The 21,966-nt window shown below is 32.5% G+C and overlaps 1 long non-coding RNA gene across 1 annotated transcript in view; it reads left to right on the top strand.

Annotated features, from left to right (window-relative positions):
• Positions 1-21,966, top strand: part of LOC140609910 (uncharacterized) — a 228,578-nt gene that overhangs the window by 8,143 nt on the left and 198,469 nt on the right. Inside the window, exon 2 of the long non-coding RNA XR_012011649.1 lies at positions 12,281-12,383. This is a non-coding gene — a long non-coding RNA (uncharacterized lncRNA). The remainder of the gene's footprint in view (positions 1-12,280; positions 12,384-21,966) is intronic.

Below are 21,966 nucleotides of genomic sequence, written 5' to 3'. Positions count from 1 at the left end.
TAATTCCCTATTAGTTTATCTTCTTGGTTAGAGCTTTGCATGGTATTTTAACTATTTACTCTTAAGTTGTAATTCTTTTTTTTTTTAAGTTGTAATTCTTTAAACAACTGAATTTAATATTAACTCTTAGTACTTACCTAAATATTTTTGTACAAAATTGTACTTTTTCTGTTCCTTTGTGAGAGAGCTTTAGCATATTTTGACCATTCTCTGACTACTGCCATTGTGTTGTAAGAGTTTTGTTTAAACATTTTCTTAAAAATAAAAAGAAATATTTGCTGTTGTTGTGTTATTGCTGTTGACTTAATATGATCTGGGTGTGATAAATGCTTTGCATTTGCTTTCTTAAAAGTGTTTATATTTTACCCTCTTTTCTGGATGGAAAGTTGCCTGGTCTTAAAAACCTATATTGTCAGGGTTGTTTGGGTTCTTTTTTGGATTTTTTGTTTTTTTCAGTTGTTGTAATGTACATAGGTGTTGATGACAAGAATCTCACTATTCTAATTATAGTTACTCTTTTTCTCTCTGGAAGCTATTTAGACTTTAACTTTTGTATGATATTCATCAGTTTCATGCCAACATATCTATATTTTAAATACATCCTGATCAAAATTCCAAGTTCACTTTCATCCTACAAACACTTGACATTCTTTAATTCTGGAACATTCTTTTCATTTATCTCCTGATATATTGTGTTTCTTTCATTGACTTCTCATCTTATTCTTTTGGATACATGGTGGAATTTCTTTATCTTTCATGTCTCATAAAATATCTTTTTTTTTTTTTAAAGATTTTATTTATTTATTCATGATAGTCACAGAGAGAGAGAGAGGCAGAGACACAGGCAGAGGGAGAAGCAGGCTCCATGCACCGGGAGCCCGATGTGGGATTCGATCCCGGGTCTCCAGGATCGTGCCCTGGGCCAAAGGCAGGCGCCAAACCGCTGCGCCACCCAGGGATCCCTCATAAAATATCTTTTTTAAATTTTTCAACAGAAGATTCTGAGTAAATTCCTCAATGTTAGCTTCCAATTTACTAAATTCCTCTTTGAGTCCAGAGAAAAGTTGTTTCATCCATTTTGTTTTCTTAAAATGTTTGAATTATTTCTTTTTTTAAAAAAGATAATCACTTGTTTTATTTTTACATTTGTCGTTTTGATTTCAAAATGTTCTGTCTACTTGTATTAGAAGTTGTCTCATTAATCATTTGAGTTTCTTTTTCAGGTGATTCAGTAAACTTATTCTCATCTGGAGAGAATCCATGTTTTGATTATTATTTTCATGGTTATGTTTCTTAGAACTAGATTTATTGATGTATTTTGGAATGTAGATTTTAATGCTCATTTCATTGGGGAGGATAGTCTTACTATTTCGTTCTTTCTTTCTCTCCCTGTGCAGTCTCTTCTCCTTATCTAGCTTTTTTTGTCACTTCTACTTGACTCTTTTAGTACCTTTACACAGTTCTTACAATGTTTTCTTATATGATTGCAGCAATGTTAAACATGTGAATGATACACTCGCAGAGCATGCTAAAGGTTTAGCTCAGTCCTGTATAAGAGGATGTGCCTGTGTCCTGTTACCTTCCTAGGTCTGTGGGTTTTTTAAAAACTATAATCTCAAGACTGGTAGTAATTGGTTTTATTTAATGACTGACTTCTTTCTTTTTTTCCTTCTGCAAGGAGAAAGCAACACAGTTCCTTGATTTCAGTAGTCTGATTCAACAATCTTTTTTATTCCAACCACAGCCTTCCACTTACCTTGTAAGGAATGAATACACAGTTACTCCAGATGAGGAACTCAGCCATAGTTTCATCTTCAGTTAAAGCTGTAGGTGCTGCTTTTGATTTTTGTGGTGCACATGGTCTACAAAGATTTTTCCTATTATGTAAGCCTGGCTAGGGTTTTTAATTTTATCTTTTTATATTTTATTTATGATTGCTATGTGTTTTGAAGAAAAGAAATTATTGGAACATAATCTCACTATCATCCTGCCTTGAAAATCAGCATAAAAACAATTGCCATTCATTATATATGTGTGTGTGTGTGTGTGTGTGTGTGTGTGTGTGTATTGAAAGTAGATAACTTTATAGAGAGGGGGAGAATCTTAAGTCAAAGCAGTAGTATTCAGTTGGCAAAAAGTCAATTTGTTGGTGAGGTGAGCAGCAAATTTCTGATTATTTTCTCAGTGTGTGCTATAGGCCTAGGCTTTTGACAAAGTTAAGTTATGGTGAAAAGGAAATAGATTCTTTTGTGTCCCATGAATCGCAGCTTTTAGTAGTATCTTATATTGCCTTGTTCATAATCTGATAATGAAAAGGAAATAAATTGTTCTCCGGAAATAAAATGTTTCAAAGATATACAACTTTTAGAATAGTAGTTGAAGTTGAGGAAGAGCTAATTTACCAGATGGCACCATTATACTCTCAAATAGTTCATTTGCCTCCAATGGATAATTTCTTTAACATTGGTTATTTCCACTCATTCTGATTAACAATACAGTTGAGACCTCTCTGCTTGACTGAACCATGTAAAAAAGAACCTTTGCTAAAATTCACAATGACTTTTATCATGGAGACCACAGAAAGTGGCTTAGTAACATAGGACTGTTGCTAAAATGGTTTATAACTCTTCCCTCTTCCTTCTCTGGAGATATTTGTAATCCCCTAAGAACCTTCTATTTTGGGGCCCTGAGGTTATAATATACATTCATAAATTTGCCATACAGCAATTTTTGTTAAAGACTGAGAAAATGAGTAAGATATATGTTAAAAGTTAGACTTTTAGTGAAACCCTGATCAGTTCAGCATATAGCTCTGAAGCGTAATTGCATTTAAAGTTTCTTGGCAATCTTAGAGTGAATGATAACATACCTTGGTTTAAAAACCAAATATTTTATTCTTCATGGTTTTATTCAGGATTTTATTGAATCTTACATAATCTACAATTCTTAATATTTTTGATTTTCTTGTTTATTCATCTACAGCAAATAAGATAGCAATATATAACAAGGAAAGAGAATAAGGAAGGTGCTAAAGAGGACAATGGAAAAAAAATGACAGGTTGCCAAAGAAAAGCCACAGCAAAATGATATTATAAAAGCTATTATTCATTAAGACAATATTATATTATATTTGAAGACTTCTATTAAAATGAATAGTAGAATTGGGGTGCCTAGCTGGCTCAGTTGATAGAGCATACAACTCTTGATCTCAGGGTTGTAAGTTTGAGCTTATACATTGGGTGTAGAGATTACTTAAAAATAAAATCTTTAAAATAAATAGTAAAATAGATGTGGAAGTTGAGAAACTTTCCACAACAATGGAAAATTTTGAGGAAAAAAATGTTCAGCTAATAAGAGGATAAGTTTTTCATTAACATATCCCAGCAGGTGAGCCATGGCATAGGAGCATAGTATGAATAGGTTACAAGGATCCTAAGATAATCAACTGCTTAAAGTCTTGAGTAGTAGCCAGTAGTAGAACTGGAGCCAGTAGTAGAACTTCAAAGCCTATTTTCTTGTGCCAAAGCATCCTTGTCAATTTATCCCCTGTACTTTGAAATGAAAATATTGGAAATATTGTTCTGGATAATTTATAATAAAAAAAGGACCAAAAAATGCCAGAAAGATAATGCCATTAAGATTACTTAAATTAAAACTCCTTGGTGGCAGAAATTTATGAATCCATTGTGTCCATACTTAGAAGATGCCTCACATATAGATAGTTTGCAATAAGTATTTGTGAATGAATATTAGAGACAGCTAAAGGCAACAAATGTGGGACAAGCTGAAATTTAAAGAATAGAAATGAGTTAACTAGAAGAAAGGGGGAATTAAAATAATGGGCAATGACACAAGCAAAGTCATGGGAGAGATGAGGAGTAAGGGATATATATACACACACACACACACATATGCAAGCAAGATTATGAAGAAATGTTGAAATGAAGGGATATTGGTACGCATATGTTTTAGTTAAAATAATACATCAGTGTAAATGATCACTTCTGGGCTAATGGAGAAAAAGCTAAATTTAGAACAAAGCACAGTAGAGTACCCTAACAGATGTAAGAATAATAAATTTGCTTTCATATATACTTATTATCTTTTATAAAAGGTTAATATCCCATATAACTTTATGAAATACAACATTAAAAAAATTTCAAAAGGAAAAATTAAGAAAATCACTTCTTACACTATAGATACCTGAGAAAAAAACCCAAAAGAGTAAGATTTTTTTATGTATTTACAAAAATTAACCAGAATCAACTACTGCCATTTTTTAAAAACAGAAATTCCTGGCCCCATCTCTTGAGAATGTGATTATGACTGGAGCCTAGTAACTGCTATATCTCACTAGGACTTTCTGATGATTAGTCATCTTAGGAAAATAGATTTCATGAAAAACTTCATAGGCATGAAAGTGGAGATTAGTTTTACTAGCAGCTAGTATTCACTATAAATGACATTCTTGAGAACTTCTTTTGAAAAACATAAGTCATAGCTGGAAGATAATCTAGGTCAAGACAACTATTCTTTTATTTTTTATAGACAACATTATGTGAATGCATTTCATATGACTCATTAACTCAAAACAAATATCAAATTCCAAGAACTTGTTCTCCTAGGCAGCAATTTATTTAAATATAAACATGAAGTATAGTATTAAAAATATCCTTAGTACATGCATTGGAAGTCACCTTATATTTATATTTTATAAATTCTATTACACATCCTGTTTTAGAACCCTGAACTTGTGCATGTGTGAATACCATGAACTTTCTTTTGACACAAACTGAATCACCTCCCTGGTGAACTCATTAACTTGAAAAGCCAACACTGGTTGGCCCAGCCAAATGATGTATTGTTGATTTTGCTTACTCTAAGTTATTTTGGTTTAATTATGAAGTTGTTTTCACTATAATAATATCTTTTGAAATCACTGAACCAAGAACCTTTCAGTAATGAAAGGAAAATTAATTACCTGCATGAAGCTATAAAAGTTTAAATTATTTAAAGAAAATTAGAAAATCACCTATAGATAATGAGAAATGGTTTTAATGATCATGTTGAATTTTTAAGAAATTTTTTGGTGCTAAAGGCTAATTATCTATAAGCAGTCCAGAATTTAAGTTAAAGCTACTTTTACACATCACAAAACAGTGACATTTTGAGGGTTATTCACTAAATGATTACTTCTGATATTTTTAAGAGAATATGTACTTCAAAAAAAAAAAAAAAAGAATATGTACTTCATTTTGATGACTTCCTCAAGTTCAGTGTAGTGACCTTAATCATACAGTTATCAACTTTCAAGGAGTCAGGTCTTAAGGTGACTTGCTTTATCTTGATTGAGTATTTATATTATGCAATTATGAGAATCATTAATGGTCTTTTCAGTATGATTGGCTTGAGTTCTTAAAGTCCAAAACTTTGAACCTTTATTTTACATTGTATTTCTGTTATCTGACATCAGTGAAAGAAAAATGAGGCTTTTGAAAAGAATTCATTATAAATATTTCTTCTTGTTATAGTTACTCCATTTAACTGTTTCAGCCATATCAAAGGACAAGCCAGAATTACCATTTTTAGGATCTTTAAAGCCATAAAAGGTATTATGAGAAGCTTCATCATTTTTTGGTAACTGAACTGGAACTACTGCAGACATTTAATATATCCAATAAAAGTGTGGATAAAATGAAAGCACTACCATAGTAATATATAACTAGAAACTAACATTTCAACGACTTCTTCAAGTACTGACTATAACATCAATTGCAGAAAAACGGTCTTAACAGCTCATCAGGCAGCTAGAAAAGGGAAATTTCTAAAATAATTTTGTACATTATTCTCAGGTATTAGCCATTAATAAAGTGGCAAGCCTTTCTCAGTGTAGAAAAGATTTAGAGACTGACTTATAAAAATAGGGTTATTTAGATTTCAACAACTCAGAATTACCTTTTAGTCTCTTTTTCTGAAAACATTCTACAAATTTTACTTGTTTTAAAGGATAGCTGTCATTACAAGTTTTAGGAATATAGGTATGTAATTAAATTTGACTAATTTTATGTCTAATAACATTTTAGGGAGACGTTTCACTTTTTAAAATATGAATATAAATGAGGATTAATTAATCAAAAACTAAGGCAAACTTTGTAATTTTTTAAAATTTTATTTATATATTTAAGAGAGGGAACAAGAGGGAGAAGCAGACTTCCCACTGAGCAGGGAGCCCAACTCTAGGCTCCATCCCAGGACCCTGGGATCATGACCTGAGCCGAAGAGTCAGGCTCAGACACTTAACCAACTGAGCCACCCAGGTACCCTGGCAAACTTTGATTAATGATAAAATACATTTTTATAAATCATTAGATTTTGATTTTTTAAAAAAGATTTTATTTATTTATTCATGAGAGACACAGATTGAGAGAGAGAGAGGCAGAGACACAGGCAGAGGAAGAAGCAGGCTCCATGCAAGGAGCCCGATGTGGGACTCGATCCTAGGTCTCCAGGATCACGCCCTGGGCCGAAGGTAGGCACTAAACCACTGAGCCACCCAGGCATTCCCTAGATTTTGATTTCCTATAACTAACATTGAATAATTATCATAGTTTTATAGTATATTACTATAACCACTCATATTTTATACCAGTAAGTATTTATTATTTCAGATCATAGGGTTTCTGAAGCCCTATCTTATGCAGAATTTTAGAACTACTCTGAACCCTTAATCAATCTTTCTCACACACACACACACACACACACACACACACACACACTCAACATTCTAAACCTTATAAAAGCTGCCAAAGGAATCATCTAAAGCCAAGTATGCATTCCTTTATTTGTATCGAGGACACACAAAATGAATGATGCTAACTGAAAAAATATTGTTTTGTCACAATGAAATATGCCCTCATTTTTTGTCTCTCCCCACACCCCCTAAAAGAAACTACAAGCAGAACTCTCACAAAAGGGATTTAAAGATTGTGGAGGGAATGGAGAGAGATGACATCCATCTGTAAATTCATTTAAATACTTTGTATTCTTTAAAATAAAACTGTAAGACAGATGTATCATACAGAGATTGCTACAAATACAAATTAGTGACATTTTGTATGTGTTAAATCTTAAGTGATGGTTACTACACAATTCTCATTACCATCCCTTGTCTATCAGAAGTTTTTCTAAATCTCTATAACTTTATTTGGTTTTATTCCCACTGGTATGCATTCTGAGAATTGCTTTTATAAGCCAGTTTTCCCATCCAATGCCATCTCACCTTATGGCTAATAATCTTTGGAGCATAATGTCAAGTCCTTCCATGGTTCCAGAGGATGAAAGTAATTTGGCCATCATATAGAGAAACATGCATTTTTGTCTATTCTCAGTGGGTTTACAGATTGGTCCTACTTTTTTGGAGGGTGACTTGCAACTTCTATCAAAATTGAAAACCCACGTACTCTTTAAACCAGCAATTCCATGCCGAGGATTTCATCAAAGTGTTAAAGTTACATATACGTGAAAGTGTGTGCATAACAATATTTTATTATATTCCATTATGGCAGTAAAAAATATAAAGGAATTTAAATGCAGTAAAGACCTGGTTAAATAAATTATGGTTATCCATACAACAACTTACCATATAATTCATTTTTAAAAACTCAAGCTGTCAGTGTTTGTATTTCTGTCAAAAAGAGATTTACATATTCTCAGTAAGAAATTCTCACCATTGAATTCCTCAAAAAAAAAAAAAAAAGAGAGAAAATACATGCAGATTTACTCTTAAAGTGTAGTCCAAATTCTCACTGCCTTACTTCAGTCAATTTATATTCATTTTGACTCACCAATTGGATATTTTTATAAAAATACATCAGCTTCAATAAATTACTTGGTCTACACAATGACTAAAGATGTCAGTAACGTGATTTTCATCTTCAACAAATTAGCTAAAAATGTGGAAATCGATTTGCAATCATTTCAAATTATATGACTTACTCTTTTAGGGTATGGTATCCAAAAATGGTAATTTGAAATTTGCAAATGGCTTGTTTGTGAATCTTACTAAAATATATTGTTTATGAATCTTTACTCTTTATATTTTGTGATAAATATGCTATTCTAGTTTTCTTTTTTTCTTGGTGCTTTCTAATGGTTTCTTATGTATTATTTCTTTCAAATCTCACAGCAAGTATGTAGATAAAGTATTATCATTCCTAAATATTCAGGAGAGAACTATGATTCAGCTTGATAAGGTAATTAGAGGATCACCTACAATCAGTATGCTAAAGGAAAATTCTGAGTTTTGGCCTTATGTAGACTTTACTTCCAGTGCTGTAAATAATTTACCACATCCACTACAACTCTGGTTTACCCTGATTTGACCCTCATTCTATTAGCACAATTTCTCCATCTTTTTTACTGGATTATTTAACCACTCTAGACACAATGTGTATCAATTCATGTACCTGGAGACTTGCTTAATTTTCAAAGTTTGGGTGGGATGGATAATTTGTTATTCTGGGAATAATTCTCTCTCTCTCTCTCTCTCTCACTCTGTGTGTGTGTGTGTGTGTGTGTGTGTGTCTCCATCCCTCTCTCACTCTTCCCTTCTCCCTCCATTTGACTCCCTCCTTTGGTGTGCCTTTGTGCTTGTTTGTGTGTGTCCCTCTCTCTCTCTGTCTCTGTCTTTCCATTTCTCCTGGCCATCTTGCATCTACATTCTATATTTTCTCCACATCAAGGTGAAGTAGTTAGTGGTATGTAAGTGTGTTTGTGTGAACTTATATGGGTAAGAAGTGTGCTGAGGAGATTGTTCTTTTGGAGTGTTCTTTCAGAAAGCATCTCTCACCTCTTATTTCAGGTTAAACCTGAAAACAGATCCTCTATTGAATAGAAAAATAGATACTAATACTGAACTTAGTAAGCAACAAGCTCTAATGGTTTTCAATGATGTTTTTATTTAAAATTTTGCATGGCTACTTTTTTTTAACTAAAATATCCCTGAAACCTCAGTGGACTATAGCTATGAGTCCAAAACTTTGCTAGTCATGAGAAAAACAACATAAATGTAGACTTAATGGATATCAGCATAAAACTAATTAATCACAAGCTCTGTGAGATGACTCTCTGGAATCTCTGCATTTTAAAAACACTCCTAATTGATTCTCATAAATATATAATTTTGAAGTCTACTAGTCAGAGTAATACTGAAATGCTGATTGATTCTCAGAGTGTGTATAACATGTAAGTTTGAACTTACTTTCATTTAGGAGAACATTGATTGTATTTTGCCCTTTGTTACACTGTCTGTCCAATTACACTATAACTGTCTTTAGCTGCCTAGAACACCCTTTCTTATAATGCATACCTTAAAAAGTCTTTGAGAATGCCACTTCTTATTTCCTAATTTCACTGGTAAAATTTACTATTAACTGACAATGTAGTCTGTACATGGAAAAGAAAAAACTTCAGTCTCATTTTTCTTCTCTCTGTCCAAATATTCTGAAAAATCATTGAAATTTTGCATGAAAACCTTCAAGCCAAGGTTTGGGTGGGATGGATATGAGTCACAGAAAACAGGTTAGGCCTCATATGAAATTGTTATGAATTATTATGCAATGATTCCAAAGGCTGACTGATCCTTTTTCTGTTTTCTTTACACCATCATATCATTCTACTGGTCAGGAGAATTTAGGAATAGTTTTCATCTATCTCAAAGTATGTGCATCTAGATGGCCACTGATCTCTTGGTTTCTGGACATTGTATAAATCCTTACACAAACACTACTGTCCATCAAAGATACAAAATGTCATATACTTTTGCCCTAAGGGATAATAGAAGTCAAATTTCCACTCATTCTATTTCTAACTATGTGTCTTAGGTATCCAAACTTTCTCTACATCCTGAGTGTCTAGAAAAGTCTAGAAGTGGAGTCCATCAATTAAAGCTAGTACCTTCTTTCCTGACTCATTCCAACAGCCACCTTACAAGTCTGACCTCTCCTTTTTTTGCATTGAGCTAACACTTTGAGGAATTATTTAAACTTGAACATTGATTATACTGAAAACAAACAGATCTTGTCCAGACCACCATATTCTAATCCCTGGAATTTTTTGCCCTTAGACTTAATGTGTGCCTAGAATGAGATTGTTCATTTGGGCTTTGATGTTTGACTATGCCTTGGCTTACAGCTTCATCCCACAGTGGTCACCCTCTAGCTCGGAAGGATTGGTTTATTTCAAGCTCTGTTATATGTAAGCCTTGCCACATTCTAAACCCCTTTTAAAATGGAGTGCTGATGTGGTGATTTCACAGAGTCTTTGGGAATGAATTCAAAGAAATAAGCTCTTAAAAGTATACTTCATTAAATCAATGTTATTGGCTCAGTCATTTGTATAATCATCTTTAAATATAAACCAAATCCATTCCATTTTGAAAGTTCTCATCAATAGAGCACAGAATTAACTTTGTAGAAGTTATTCTAAGATAATACTTCTAAGTTTAGCATAAATGAAATCACAAATGAAATATTTCTTCTCTTTCTGGTTGAAATATTGTTTTCCTTGGGTGATATGTTATAAAAACAAGTAAAATGACTTAAGAACTTTTGGCATTGGATTTATGGTTTGAAAAACAAATGGCACTACCACCTTTTGAACTATACCATAGAAGTGAGCAGTGCACACATGAGCACACACATGCACAAATGCATGCATGCTGATGCATACTTACTTTCCTGACTTTGTCATGCCAGAAGTAGTAAGTTAATTATGGACTGCAGGATAGAAAGGACTGTGAGGCAAAAGATTTTGTCAATTGAAGAATAATCATTTCAATTGTATTTAATAAGGAATAGAAAAAATAGTTTTTTCAAAGGTTCTAGTACCTACCTCCTAGAAATATCAATTAGCTGAGCTTTAATAAGGAGTTCTCAGCTAAATCTCTTATTACTATCTAACTTAATGAAATAAATGGTTATAATGATGAAAAGTATAAGAAGACTAGAAAATTATTTAGTTTTGTAAAATGTACTTCATATCAGTGAGAAATGGAGCAATAGTGACTAGGAGAATCTAAAATGTGCCATTAAAGTTATGGAAATTGATGTAAATGAACTCAAGATTGATGTAAATTTTTACTTTCTGTGATAAAATCTCCAGGAAGTGTGTAAGTGTAATTTATTTCAGTATGACTATTTTTAATTAGGTAATTATTTTGAGGATTCTTGAATAGATTAAATGAAGTAATGTATATGAAGACACTGGTAGATGATAAGCTTTTAAAAATATCAATTATTTTGTCTTAAAACATTGCAATTGTTATATTTGGATGATATCTCTTACTTTTCAAATCAACTATAAATGCTTATTTGAGCCTCATGATAATCATGTGAAATAGACATTTCAGATTTTATTTTTCTAAGGCTGAAATCAATAATCAATTAAATGGCAACACTGGTCAGAACTCATATGTGCTGACTGCAAATTTTATGGCCCTTTTCTTCAAGTACCCTTTACCTTTGCTTTTTATTGGTCATTTAGGAATACTTTCTCTACTTAACAGTAGTAGAAGAATGAAAAATACTGATGTTATATCTTTAGGCTTAACACTTTATTGTTTTTCTTGAAAATATAAATGTCATGATGAAGAGGATATTATTTTATATATTTAAAAAGAAAGGGAGAACAGAGGCACCTGGGTGGCTCAGTTGGTTAAACATCCGACTGTTGATTTTGGGTCAGGTCATGATCTCAGGGTTATGAGATCAGGCCCCATGTCAGGCTCTGCACTGCAAGTGGAGCCTGCTTGATACTCTCTTCCCCTCACTTCCCCGCTGCTTGCTATTTCTCTGTCTCTCTCAAAAAGTAATAATAATTATTATTAATAATAATAAATAAATAAATAAAAACAAAAAGGACAGTGGTCAGTATGATAACCTATCACCTTAATTGCTTCCCTTCCTTCCTTAATTTATTTTGTCCCTCACTCTCTACTGTATTGGGATCAGACCTTCCAAGTAAAAATTCAACTCTTAACTCACGCCCAAAGTTCTATTCTCTAGGGAATCTTGACCAAGTGAAGGCAACTGAAGGAATTAATATATTTAGAACACCTATTTTGTACCATATATTTTGTTAAGTAACATATAACAATGAAACAAAAAATTTTAGTATAATCATAGACATATAAAGTGGTACCACTAATATAAGATCTTAGAGTTTCTTTTTTCATCCATTATAGTAGTGTTTTCTTTTTATTTCTTTTTTCTTTTTTTTCCAGCCATTTGCTTCTAACAAAGTCCTTATTATGATCAAGAGCATCTTGTGACCAGAGGCCTTGAGTGGTTCAAGGAAAAGCAGAAGTATTTGGATGTACTACTCAGGTAAACTATAAGTGGTATGAAATTTTACCTAGTATTACCATAGTGCTTTGTGAATCTTTCTCTTCGGATTCTAGTAAACCCATTGAGGAAATTATCTACTTGTTACACATGGCATCACAGTACCACTAAGCACTCTCTAGAGACTGCTTTAAGTGTATAAAAGTAATGCAATTACATATAATTTCTCTAGCTTCTCTGAATTTGGAAATACGGTAAGTGTATCACATGCTCAGGTCTGATCCTGCTTAATGTAAAAAAAATAGATTTGATAAATTAGAGGTCATTGTTGGCCTTATTGAAGATACAGTTTAGGAGAGAGGGTCAGAAGCCCATTAAATATTCATATTTTTTTCTTTTTGTACAAGTCATTTCATAGCTTCAGTCATTTTAATTAGGTTTCACTTATGCACCCTAATTTTTTTGATTTGAGCTCCTAGAGAAGCAAAGTCTTAGAATTATAGTATTTACTATAAAAATATGCCATTAGGTACTATTTCACCTTCGGTAGTATCCCTAAAAAAGTTCTCAGCTATTGGTTTAGATTTTAATGTTAGATTAATGTCTTCAAAGATTAGTTCAAGTGAATAACAATCTGTCTTAAAAAAGAATATTAGGGGGGCACCTGGGTGACACAGTCAAGTGGCTGAATCTTGGTTTCAACTCAGTCATGATTTTAGGGTCCTGGAATCGAGCCCTATATTGGGCTCTGAGCTTATTGCAGAGTCTGCTTGAGACTCTTTCTCCCCTTCATTCTGCCCCTGTCCCACTTGAGCTCTCTCTCTCTCTCTCTCTTGCTCTTTCTCAAATACATGAAATCTTTAAATTTGTTTTTATTTTAAAGAATATTTTGTTTATTAAGTTTAATATCACTTGCACATGAACCATTTGTTAACTGTGAAGATGTTTTAAGTTCTTCCAGGAGGCTGACATTTTAGTGTCCAAAAGAACTTAACATTTATTTACTATTACCTAGAATTTGTAAAAATAGAAATTACTAATGGTAGCAAATGAAGTAATTTGATTTCTTGTAAAGGATAATTTTTCCATTATAGAAGTCAAAATTCTATATCCTTTGACTAAATTATTATTTTATCTCAATACCTAAAATGTTTCTATTTATTTTATAGTAAGAAAGTTAAATAATCAACCTCATCTGCTTGTCTGAACATTTAAGAAAACCATATGACTAAAATCACATTTACTTTAACAGTCTGCCATACATATACTCTGATAGGCACTAGAGCCATATGCAAAATGAGGATTGTAGAGGTAGTCCCTATTTTCACAACGTATGTTTCTGAATCTTGTTCCATAAAGTACTCAGTATAAAGTGGATCACATGACCCCAGAAGAATAGAATCAAAAATCAAAATTTGTATTATTGGCCTTATATCAAATATGCATACATAAATTTATCATAGATAAGCAATGTCTACCAAAAAGCAAGTCAAAATTTTAAAAACAACCAAAGCATCTTTTCTTAAAAAATAATAATTTTTATTCTTTCTACTCCATAAATTTACTCTAACAAAGGAATATATAAAATGTATCAATAGATACATAATGCTTAAAAACAATTCTACTATTTAATAAATTCACTTCAGTATAGTTAACCATAATGTCAAGAATAATTTTGTACTCTTATTATGCCAATAAAGTTTATTGAAAATAACATATAAGCAAGACACAACTCCATAATTCAGAGACTTCGTAGTTTATATAGTCTTTTATGAAGAAATTTGATGACTATTAAAAGAAAGGCAACAGAAGCAGCCATAGGAAAGAAATTAAAATAAAATTTGAGATAATTTTTAATAAAATATTCCCGAAGTGAAAAGGAGTAATCAGAACTCTTCTAGTGAATTTATGTAAAACTATTCCCTGCAATTCCCACTTGTTACTCAAGAGAAATATTGTGTATTGGTAAACTTTGAGAGAATGAAGCCAGTGAACACTGAAATAAATATTTTTAAAAAGGAATTATAAAATGAATAAAAACAAAAATACAAGTCACAAACAGTGATTTTTTTAGACAAATATACCATGACAGTTCTTTCACTAACTTTCTCTCCCCTCATTGTGATCATCTCTTTTCAACACTCGTTGAAGTCAACATCTCTTTTCAACACTCGTTGAAGTCACCATTCACATGATACTGTGTTCATATTTTTCTTAACAAAGAGGTATACCTAGTTTTGCTGTGCTATGCTTTATTGTGCGTCACAGATCCTGCGTTTTTATAAATTGAAAGTTTGTGGAAACTCTTGTCAAGCAAATCTATCTACCATTTTCCAACTGCATTTGCTCACTTCATGTCTCTGCCACATTTTGGCAATTCTCACAATATTTCAAACTTTTTCACTAAAAGCTTAGATGAGGGTTAGTATTTTTTAGCAATAAAGTATTTTTTAATTAAGATGTATACACCGATTTTTAAATATAGTACATTGTTTAATAAACTTAATAGCCTGCTTAATAGATGATAGTACAGTGTCAACATAACTTTTATATGCCCATGGAAGCCAAAGAATTAATTTGATTCTCTTTACTGAGATATTCACTTTATCACGGAACTCTGGAATGGAACTTAGAATATTTGTAAGGTACACCTGTATGAACTGTTACCCAAAAACCATACAGACTTAATGAGACAAGTATGGTGTTTCATATTTCCATTTAAAAGTAAAAATAAATATTTTTTTTAACTTTAGAAGCAGCAGATAATCATTGAAGAGTATCTGGAAAATACTGAAAATATATGTTAGAAAATTTAAAAAATCATTTATAACTACCATTAGATATCCATTATTAATGTTTTGGTGCGTTAACTTGTCAGTTTCATAGGAATGGTTAAATATATACCAGTAATTTTTCAAATGGAGAACACAAAGACTTATAATGAAATTTTATGGACATGTATTAAAAGTCCAACTTCTAATTTTAGTCCTTACAGGAAATTAATTTTAGTTTTCCTGCCTTATGAATGCCTTTGTATGGGTGACACATACGGCTGGGGAATTTTCAATTAATGTTGTAAGTTCTTTAGCATGTTATCAGAACATGGAAAATCCATTATTCCATGATTTTAAAATACCCTTAATGAATTTTGAAGTGTACAATGTCATGTTGTTAACCATAGGCACTATATTGTACAACAGATCTCTAGAACTTACCCATCTAGCATAACTAGAACTTTAAATTCATTCAACAACAGCTTCCCACTTCCCCCGTCTCTCAACCTCTTCTACTCTCTGCTTCTATGAGTGTTACTTTTTAGATTCCATGTATGAATGAGATGCACTATATGTCTTTCTGTATCTGGGTTATTAACTTGGCTGCTATGGAAAATACTGCAATGAACATTGGAATCCCAAGGTAGTACTCTTGATTCCCAAAAGTCAATTCCAGTTATCACTATTTTACCATCTTAGAAAATAGCATATATAATAAACGCACACAAATCAATAGGAATCACCCTTTGTTCTTCACTTTCACTCAGTTCCTCCATCTATCTAATCCTACAGGGAATCATAGTATACTAACTCCAAAATATATCCTTACTCTGTCCAATTCTCTCCATTTCTACGTCTCTAAAATTATTTTACCTGAAACACTGTAACAGCTCCCTAAAGCATTCTCTTTATAGTTTTGATCTCCAGTAAAATCATTAAAAGGTAAAATTAACTGAGTGATTTTCTTTGCCATCTTCACAAATAGAATGGAATTTCTTTGTCTCATACACTGCTGTATCTTCAGTATTTAGAACTGTAACTGGATGATAGAGTGTTCTCAATAAATATAAATTCACGAATGAGATATTTTAAGGAGAATTGAGCAATGCATTGATTCCTGGAAACATCTGAACAAATGAATCCTACTCCTTTCAGCAAGATGTAAAAGTTGTGTCCTGTCACAGGGTTGGTTTTGTAAACAAATTGAATTATTTATTTATTTGACTAATGTGGCCAAAGAAGAGTGATAACATATCAAATGGAAAGTGAGTGATAGATAGGGAAAGAGTTAGATGCAGACAGACAAACGGTCTAGTAAAATGGAAAAAGCTAGACAATTAGTTGGGAGTAAGGTAAAATTTATGTTTAGATTTGTTCATTTATCCTGAACACAGAGGGGACCAGAGAACCAAGCAAAGAAGCTGGGAACTAAAATAGATAATAAGAGGGAAGGACAGAATAGAGACAGAATAGGGGAGTATATATCTCAGATGCTAAACTAATATATAAGCAAAGGTACACTTGAGTAAGGCACATGCGCACCTGAATTATTTTGACCAAAGGGAATATACCATACTTTTCTTCAGTTATGTGATATTTTCAAAGCCTGAATCCATTGAGATATCAGATAATATAATAGAAGGAATTTTGAATTCAAGAATTTCATTTCTGGAAATGTTTTTTACATAACTTATAAATGATAATAACAATGATGACATAAATTTAGATATACAGAGACATTTAAAATTTACTGTTTGTATCCATAGTTAGAGAATTTCTCCTACTATTCACTGTGTTGTGAAAATCTGTCTCCTGTATTTTGTTTTCCTGAACATATTTTTGCCCTCTACACTAATACAGAAGGCTTCTTATGTGTGGCAAGTATTCAAATATCTAATAATAACTATCTTAACTCATAATGAATAAGATAATTGCCAGGGTAAGTATCTGATAATCCCACTCATCCCAGTCCTTTTGTAATATATGTAACAACACTCAGTAGTCTGGTTATTATACTCTATGATTTAGCTTTTCAAAATACCTAGAAAATGTTACACCAAAATGTACACAACATTCCAGGTACACACCTAAAACTAAGCTATTCAATCCCTTAATCTGAATATTATATTTATAAATTCTTTTATCATTCTTTTAGTTTGGCAAGGGATAGTGATAAAAGCATTGCCCAAAGCTTTTTCACTGGAACCGTTTTCTTAACAAAAAAAAAAAAAAGATTTATTTATTTTTTTAAAAGATTTTTATTTATTTATTCACGAGAATACACAGAAAGGAGAGAGAAAGAGTCAGAGACACAGGCAGAGGGAGAAGCAGGCTCCATGCAAGGAGCCCGACGCGGGACCGATCCCGAGTCTCCAGCATCACGCCCTGGGCTGAAGGAGGCACTAAACCGCCGAGCCACCCGGGCTGCCCTATTTTATTTATTTATTTAGCTGAGATCTGTGCTGAGCATGCAGCCAATGCTGGACTCTATCTCATGACATTGAGATCATGACCTGAGCCAAAATCAAGAGTCAGATGCTTAACTAACTGAACCACCCAGGCACCCCTCACTTTAACTTCTGTGTCAAGTCTTCCACTTGTGTGGTTAAATTTAGAAATGAAAGTGAAATTTTGAATTCATTCTCAAAATTATCATATTGGTTTCAGTACATTAGAAAGTTCCAATATGCAGTTCTCTCATCTAACATATCAGAAAGAATACAAAGAAGTAACTGATTTTAAAAATATTTGATTATTGGGCAGCTGGGGTGGCTCGGTAGTTTAGCGCCGCCTTCAGCCCAGGGCGCGATCCTGGAGACCCGGGATCGAGTCCCACGTCAGGCTCCCTGCATGGAGCCTGCTTCTCCCTCTGCTTGTGTCTCTGTCTCTGTCTCTCCTCTCTGTCTCTCATGAATAAATAAATAAAATCTTTAAAAATATATTTGATTATTAAATCACTAATGCAAAATTTTTATTTCTGTAATCAACTTATAGCACTTATTTCATATAAAATATCTAAGATAATAAATTTGAAGAAGTATTTTATAATTCAATTAAATTATCTGTTTTCAATTTTAGGCTGCTTCTGAAATGTAATTTCATCTTTACTAATTAATATATAAAACCTTATAAAAATAATTATTTTTTATAATTCCAACAAGTAAACTTAAAGACAATGATTCTTAAGGTTTTTAAAAATAATGCTGATCTTCTTAATAAGATTAGTAAAATTTAATTCAAAATCACAGATCTAGATCAATTATGTATTATACATTTCAAATTAGAATCACAACTTTAATTTCCTGTTACACTAATATGCCAAGTCTCATAAACATTACAGGCATGTAAAATGCAAAATATAAAGCAATTATTTTTAAACCTAACACAAAAAAAGCAATATTGAGTTTTTTACTTATTTCATTATTTTACTTTTTCTTTTTTTTATTAAGGTATAGTTGATATATAACATTATATTGGTTTCAGATGTACAACATAATGATTAGAAAAATGCATATATTGAGAAAAGATCACTACAGTAAGTCTTGTTAACATTTATCACCACACATGGTTACAATTTCTTTTTCTTCTGATGGGAACTTTTAAGATTTGTTCTCTTAGGAATTTTCAAATATATAATACAATATTATTAACTGTAGTCACGAGGCAATCCATAACATCCCAAGACTTATTTTTTTAATAACTGGAAGTTGTAAAGCGTTTTTATAATTAATACTAAATATTCCAGAGTTTAATTTTATCTTCCCATAGGAATTTATCTTACTTCCTGAGCAAATTGTGGAAGTTTCCTTTTCAGCTGGTTGGGAATTTATAATGATGAAACAGGCACTGGTCAGGACTCTAACCTGAAACACTCTTAGTCAATATAACCAGAAATCTAAAACTTAAGTATGACAGGTATTAAGCTCATATCTTTAGGTTTAAATAATAACTTAATCACCTTCTTACCTTAAGTAATACTTCTATATTAATAGATACTTATGAACCTTGCTAAATTTGTAGCTACTTTTTAAAATTATTTCCATTATATTCACATTTATTTTGGCTATATAATACATTTCAATATCAGCCTAATAGATTCTGCATTACTTAAAGTTCTAATTCTGTGTTTACATTTATAAATTGATGCCAATGAATATTAGAGAACAAAATGTTACAATGCAGGAATGATAAATTCAGAAGTTTGATATCCATCCATTATAAAGTTTAAAAGTAAAGATACAGAGGAAACATAGAAATTGTTTTTAAAAGTAAATATTAATTGGGGTACCTGGATGACTTAGTCAGTTGAGTGTCTGATTCTTGATTTTGGCTCAGGTCATGACCTCAAGGTTGTGGGATCAAGCCCCATGTTGGGCTCTGTTCTCAGGGGGAGTCTGCTTGGATTTCTCTCTCTCTCTCCCTCCACCCCTCCCCTATCTCTCTTTCTCTCTCTCATATAAATAAATAAATCTTTAAAAAATAAAAGCAAATATTAATTGAAAAATTAATGTGCATAAGAAACTTGGAAAAGTACAAGTGTACCAAAAATAAGAAGATACCTAGGTGGGACCCCTGGGTGGCTTAGCAGTTGAGTGCCTGCCTCCAGCCTAGGGTGTGATCCTGGAGGTCCGGGATCAAGTCCCACATTGGGTTCCTTGCATGGAGCCTGCTTCTCTCTCTGCCTGTGTCTCTGCCTCTCTCTGTGTCTCTCATGAATAAATAAATAAAATCTTAAAAAAGAAAAGATACCTAGGAATAAACCTAATCTAATAGGTAAAAAACCTGTACTCTGAAAACTATAAAACACCGATGAAAGAAATTAAAGATGACACAGAGAAACAGAAAGATATCCCATGCTCATGTATTGGAAGAACAAATGTTAAAGTGTCGATACTACCCAAAGCCATCAACACATTTAATGCAATCCCTATTAAAACACCAACAGCAGTTTTCAGAGAGCTAAAACAATCCTAAAATTTGTATGAAACCACAAAAGATCTTGAATAGCCAAAGCCAAACTGAAAAAGAAAAAACAAAGCTGGATACATCACAATTCTAGACTTCAGGTTTTATAACAAAGCTGTGTAATCAAAAGAGTGTGGTACTGACACAAAAATAGACACGTAGATCAATAGACTAGAATAGAAAAACCAGAAATGAACCCACAAACTATATGGTCAATTAATCTTCACCAAAGCAGGAAAGAATATACAATGGGAAAAGGACAATCTCTTCAACAAATGGTGTTGGGAAAACTGGACATCAACATGCAAAAGAAAGAACTTGGACCACTTAATTAATTATACACAAAAATAAATTCAAAATGGATTAAAGACCTAAATGTGAGGGGCACCTGGATGGCTCTATAAGTTAAGCGGCTGCCTTTAGCTCAGGTCATGATCCCAGGGTCCTGGGATTAAGCCCCGAGTTGGGCTCCTTGCAAAGTGGGGAGTCTGCTTCTCCCTCTCCCTCTACCCTTCCCCCCACTGGTGCTCTCTCTCATTTGCGCGCTCTCTCTCTCTCTCAAATAAATAAAATCTTAAAAAAAAAAAAAAAAAGACCTAAGGTGATACCTGAAACCATAAAAATCCTAGAGGAGAACACAGGCAGTACCCTCTTTGATATTGGCCTTAGCAACTTTCTCTAGATATGTTTCCTGGGACAAAGCAAAAATAAACTTTTGGGACTACATCAAAATAAAAAGTTTCTGCACAGCAAAGGAGACAATCAACAAAACCAAAAAGTAACCTATGGAATGGGAGAAGATATTTGCAAATGACATTTCTAATAAAGGGTTAGTATCCAAAATATAAAAATAACCTATAAAACTCAATAACCAAAAAACAAATAACCCAATAAAAAATGAGCAGAAGACATAAACAGACATTTCTCTAAAGAAGACATCTAGATGCCCAAGAGACACATGAAAAGATGTTCATCATCATTTACCGTCAGTGAAATGCAAATCGAATTTACAATAAATATCACCTCACGTCTGTCAGAATGGCTAAATTGAACAATACCATAAACAATAGGTGTTGGCGAAGATGGGGAGAAAAAGGAACTCATGCACTGTTGGTAATGCAAACTGGTGCAATCACTGTGAAAAAGAATATGGAGTTTCCTCAAAAAGTTAAAAATAGAGCTACCCTCTGATCCACTACTGCTACCCTCTGGTCACACTACTGGATATTTATCTTAAGAATACAAAAATACTAATTCAAAGGGATTCATGACTTCTATGTTCATTGCAACATTATTTGCAATAGTCAAGATATGGAAGCAGCCCAAGTGTCCATCGATTGGATGAAGAAGATGTAGTATATATACACAATGGAATATTATTCATACATAGAGAAAGAATGAAATCTTGCCACTTGCAATGACATAGATGGAGCTAGAGAATATAATGCTAAGTGAAATAAGTCAGAGAAAGACAAATATCATATGTATGATTTCGCTCTTGGATTTTAGAAAACAAAACAAATGAGCAAGGGGGGAAAAGACAGAGAGAGAAACTAAGAAACACATTATCATAGAGAACCAACTGAAGGTTCCCAGACAAGAAGGGGTGGGGATGAGTTAAATAGGTGATAGAAATTAAGGAGTGTAATTGTCATGATGAGCACCAGGTGATGTATGGAATTGTTGAATATATTGTACACTTGAAACTAATATAATACTGTAGCTTAACTAGAATTAAAATAAAAATTTAAAAAAAGAAAGTTGTAAAGAGTCCACTGTGTGTCATACAAAATTAAAATTAACACAGCATACCCTTAGACATATTCTGGTGAAATGCATAAATTCTTAGATAAGAAGAAAATATTACAATATGATAAAAGAAAAAA

Source organism: Canis lupus, chromosome 2 (assembly GCF_048164855.1).
Source record: "Canis lupus baileyi chromosome 2, mCanLup2.hap1, whole genome shotgun sequence".
Lineage (NCBI taxonomy): Eukaryota > Metazoa > Chordata > Mammalia > Carnivora > Canidae > Canis > Canis lupus.
This window is presented reverse-complemented; position numbering and strand designations above follow the sequence as displayed.